Genomic DNA, 5,465 nt, shown 5'->3' with positions numbered 1-5,465 from the left:
CTTTATACATTGGAGTTTAGAAGGATGAGAGGGGATCTCATAGAAACATATAATATTCTGACGGGATGGGACAGGTTGGATGTGGGAAGAATGTTCCCGATGTTGGGGAAGTCCAGAACCAGGGGACACAGTCTTAGGATAAGGGATAGGCCGTTTAGGACTGAGATGAGGAGAAATTTCTTCACTCAGAGAGTTGTTAACCTGTGGAATTCCTTGCCACAGAGAGTTGTTGATGCCAGTTCATTGGGTATATTCAAGAGGGAGTTAGATATGGCCCTTACGGCTAAAGGGATCAAGGGGTATGGAGAGAAAGCAGGAAAGGGGTACAGAGGTGAATGATCAGCCATGATCTTATTGAATGGCGGTGCAGGCTCGAAGGGCCGAATGGCCTACTCCTGCACCTATTTTCTATGTTTCTATGTTTCTATGTCTCGGCGCTGAAAGCATGCAGAAACCGCTTCCACCCACCCCTTCCCTCAACGACTATCTGTCCCACCTGTGACAGAGTCTGTTATTCTCGTATTGGACTGTTGAGCCACCGAGGGACTGCCTATGATGATCGGGGGATGACATGTTGCTATGTATCCGTTGATTACGAATTAAGTGATCTATCTTTTCAGGATATAATATTGCGCCGAATGTATTATTGTTAATAAAGAGGATAGCAATTTATGAGTGTGCTTTGATCAGATGGTTAGGATATTTTATGTGACGTGGCCAGAGGTGAGAGGTCATTCCCCGCTGCCTGCTTCACGGTGGAGAATGTGAATAAACATGAGAAGGTCTGCCATTCTTCAGAAAGTTTTATACGGATGAAGACTCAGTCAAGTACTACAGCACAATCTGATTTATGGAGCCAGTCCCCGGAAGCTTTGGGTTACATAATAAGAACATAAGAATTAGGAACAGGAGTAGGCCATCTAGCCCCTCGAGCCTGCTCCGCCATTCAACAAGATCATGGCTGATCTGGCCGTGGACTCAGCTCCACTTACCCGCCCGCTCCCCGTAACCCTTAATTCCCTTATTGGTTAAAAATCTATCTATCTGTGACTTGAATACATTCAATGAGCTAGTCTCAACTGCTTCTTTGGGCAGAAAATTCCACAGATTCACAACCCTCTGGGAGAAGAAATTCCTTCTCAACTCGGTTTTAAATTGGCTCCCCCGTATTTTGAGGCTGTGCCCCCTAGTTCTAGTCTCCCCGACCAGTGGAAACAACCTCTCCGCCTCTATCTTGTCTATCCCTTTCATTATTTTAAATGTTTCGATAAGATCACCCCTCATCCTTCTGAACTCCAACGAGTAAAGACCCAGTCTACTCAATCTATCATCATAAGGTAACCCCCTCATCTCCGGAATCAGCCAAGTGAATCGTCTCTGTACCCCCTCCAAAGCTGGTATATCCTTCCTTAAGTAAGGTGACCAAAACTGCACGCAGTACTCCAGGTGCGGCCTCACCAATACCCTGTACAGTTGCAGCAGGACCTCCCTGCTTTTGTACTCCATCCCTCTCGCAATGAAGGCCAACATTCCATTCGCCTTCCTGATTACCTGCTGCACCTGCAAACTAACTTTTTGTTAAATAAAGTCAATTGAGTGAAACATAGAAAATAGGTGCAGGAGCAAGCCATCCGGCCCTTCGAGCCTGCACCACCATTCAATATGATCATGGCTGATCATTCACCTCAGTACCCCATTCCTGCTTTCTCTCCATACCCCTTGATCCCTTTAGCCGTAAGGGCCATATCTAACTCCCTCTTGAATATATCCGATGAAAAGTAAGGTTCCACCGAGATTTGAACTCGGATCATTGGATTCAGAGTTCAGAGTGCTAACCATTGCACCATGGAACCGTTGTCATAAACACATAATTTACTAGGTTTAATATAAAACATACTGGCAAACTAAGTCATAAGATAACTATGTGTATATTAACACAGGTGACTCTTCAGAAATGAAGAGTTGGAAGGCCTGTAGGAGAGTGTGTAAAGCTATATGTAGACATGTATCAATGGGTCTGATTAATATGTCACAATGACAGTCTGTACTGGGGCTCAGTGAATCGATGGAGTGCGATGTGTACGTCGAACGCTGTAAACCTGCAGTGAAGCTTGGGAAAACTGGTTGGACAATATGGCACTGAAATTGCTGGGCTCGGGGAGGGGGTCACCTGCCAATTACACCTTTGCCAACACCGTCAGCCGTGGCTCAGTGAGTGGTACACTCGCCTCTGTGTCAGAGGGTTGTGGGTTCAAATACCACCTACAAAATGTAGGCTGATGCTCCAGGGTAGCATCTGTCAGAGGTGCTGTCTTTTACATGAGATTTTAACTCTAGGCTGCCCTCACAGGTGAACTGAAAAGATTCCATGGGGGAGAAATTCGGAAGCGTCCTGTTTGGGGCGGTAACTTTTCAAAGTTTGAAAAATTAATGGCAAGGAGGAAGTGGAGCGCTAAATCAGGCCCTCTACTCCCTGGAGCGCAGTCGGCGGGCGGGGAGGTGGGTGCAACAGCATTGTACACTGGGCCGTGCGGAGCTGCCACCTTAAAAGTCTCCTTTCCTCTCTTAAGGAGAAGGGTATTGTGTTCCTGACACAGATGAGACTGCACACAGGGAGGTTAAAGTAACAGTGACCTCAGTCTTTATTGAGACACTCCAGAGTGAGGAACAGGCCTTAGGGGCCGGCTTATATACAGTGCTCCCAAGGAATGCTGGGATCCATTGGGACTTCAGGGGATGCGCTCCCTGGTGGCAGAACATAGGAGTCTCGCTTTACAGATACACAACATCACTCCCCCCCACCCCCCCCAAAGTCAAAGTGAAAACTATTTACAAGGTGAGGTGGTCGGGAGCCTTTCTTTCCCTGGTGGACCGCCTCGGTACAAATGTCTGTTCTGGTGTGTTGGCTGTGCCCTCGCTGGGCTGGCGTGTTGTTGGCCCTGCAGGGCTGCTGGGTGAGCCTGGCCTTGCTGGGCTGTTGGGCGTGATGGGTTCGATTTCCTGGTCCGGGGTGGTGTCGTTGATACTTTGGGTGTGTGTTGTGGGCTCGAAAAAGGTGGTGTCTGCTGTGGGTTGTTCAGGGCAGTCTGTGAACCGCAGCCTCGTTTGGTCCAGGCGCTTTCTGCAAATTTGTCCATTGTCTGGTTTGACTACAAACACCCTATTCCCTTCTTTAGCTATCACCGTGCCCGCGATCCACTTGGGACCATATCCATAGTTTAGCACATACACAGGGTCATTCAGATCAATTTCCTGTGACACAGTGGCGCGACCATCGTTTACATTTTGTTGCTGCCGTCTGCTCTCTACCTGAGCATACAGGTTGGGGTGAACCAGTGAGAGTCTGGTTTTAAGTGTCCTTTTCATGAGTAGCTCAGCCGGGGGCATCTCTGTGAGCGAGTGGGGTCTCGTGCGGTAGCTGAGCAGTACTCGGGACAGGCGGGTTTGGAGTGAGCCTTATGTGACTCGTTTAAGGCTCTGTTTGATTGTTTGTACTGCCCGTTCTGCCTGCCCATTGGAGGCTGGTTTAAACGGGGCCGAGGTGACATGTTTGATCCCATTGCGGGTCATGAATTCTTTCAATTCAGCACTGGTGAAACATGGCCCGTTGTCACTGACCAGTATATCAGGCAGGCCGTGGGTGGCAAACATGGCCCTCAGGCTTTCAATGGTGGCGGTGGCGGTGCTTCCCGACATTATTTCACATTCAATCCATTTTGAAAAAGCATCCACCACCACCAGGAACATTTTACCGAGAAACGGGCCCACATAGTCGACATGGATCCTTGACCATGGTCTGGAGGGTCAGGACCACAAACTTAGTGGTGCCTCTCTGGGCGCGTTGCTCAACTGAGCACATACACTGCATTGCCGTACACAGGACTCTAAGTCAGAGTCGATACCAGGCCACCACACGTGGGATCTGGCTATCGCTTTCATCATTACTATACCCGGGTGTGTGCTGTGGAGATCTGAGATGAACGTCTCCCTGCCCCTTTTGGGTAACACTACGCGGTTACCCCATAACAGGCAGTCTGCCTGAATGGACAGCTCGTCCTTTCGCCGCTGGAACGGCTTGATTGGCTCTTGCATTTCAACGGGGATGCTGGCCCAGCTCCCATGCAGTACACAGTTTTTACTAGGGACAGCAGAGGATCTTGGCTGGTCCAAGTCCTAATCTGGCGGGCTGTGACCAGGTGATTTTTCATTTTCAATCGCTTCCATGACCATCAACAAGTCTGTGGGCTGCACCACCATCAACAAGTTTGCAGGCTGCGCCATTTCCACCCCTGTGATGGACAAAGGTAGCCGACTGAGAGCATCCGCACAGTTCTCGGTGCTTGGCCTGTGGCGGATGGTATAGTTATACGCTGATAACGCGAGTGCCCACCTTTGTATGCGGGCTGAGGCATTAGTATTTATCCCCTTATTTTCAGCGAACAGGGATGTGAGGGGCTTGTGATCGGTTTCCAGCTCAAATTTGAGGCCAAACAGGTACTGATGCATTTTCTTTACCCCGAACACACACTCTAATGCCTCTTTCTCAATCATGCTGTAGGCCCTCTCAGCCTTAGACAAGCTCCTGGAGACATAGGTGACAGGTTGCAACTTCCCCGCAATGTTAGCTTGTTGTAATACATACCCAACTCCGTACGACGATGCATCACATGCTAGCACAAGTCTTTTACACGGGTTATACAATACAAGCAGCTTGTTGGAGCATAAAATGTTTCTGGCTTTCTCAAAAGCAATCACTTGATTTTTTCGCCATACCCAGTTCTCACCTTTACGCAATAACACGTATAGGGGCTCTAAGAGAGTGCTTAACCCCGGTAGGAAGTTACCAAAATAGTTGAGGAGTCCCAAGAACGACCGCAGCTCCGTGGCCTGGGCGCGTTCCTGATAGCCTCTGTCTTGGCGTTTGTGGGCCGAATGCCTTCCGCCGCGATCTTTCTCCCCAAAAACTCCACTTCTGTTGCCATGAAGTCACATTTTGACCTCTTCAGCCGCAGCCCTACACGATCCAGTCACTGGAGGACCTCCTCCAGGTTTTGTAGGTGCTCGATGATGTCCCGACCCGTGACCAATATATCATCCTGTAAAACCACCGTGCGTTGTACCGACTTCAGTAGGTTCTCCATGTTTCTCTGGAAGATCGCTGCAGCCAACCGAATTCCAAACGGGCATCTGTTGTAGATGAACAGTCCCTTGTGCATGTTGATGCAGGTGAGGCCCTTCGAAGACTCCTCCAGCTCCCGCGTCAGGTCGGCTGAAGTCAGGTCGAGATTGGTGAATGTCTTGCCTCCTGCCAGCGTCGCAAATAGATCATCTGCCTTAGGTAGCGGGTATTGGTCCTGTAGCGAGAAACGATTAATAGTTACCTTATAATTGCCGCAAATCCTGACCGTGCCATCACTTTTGAGTATTGGAACAATCGGGCTGGCCCACTCGCTGAATTCCACTGG

At 49.2% G+C, this 5,465-nt stretch overlaps 1 non-coding gene across 1 annotated transcript; it reads right to left on the bottom strand.

Annotated features, from left to right (window-relative positions):
- Window positions 1-1,781: 1,781 nt before the first annotated feature.
- Window positions 1,782-1,853, bottom strand: trnaq-cug (transfer RNA glutamine (anticodon CUG)). Its single transcript has one exon. It is a non-coding gene; the product is annotated as a tRNA-Gln (tRNA).
- Between the last annotated feature and the right edge of the window lie 3,612 nt (window positions 1,854-5,465).

This window comes from Pristiophorus japonicus, chromosome 14 (assembly GCF_044704955.1).
Source record: "Pristiophorus japonicus isolate sPriJap1 chromosome 14, sPriJap1.hap1, whole genome shotgun sequence".
Classification (NCBI taxonomy): domain Eukaryota; kingdom Metazoa; phylum Chordata; class Chondrichthyes; family Pristiophoridae; genus Pristiophorus; species Pristiophorus japonicus.
This window is presented reverse-complemented; position numbering and strand designations above follow the sequence as displayed.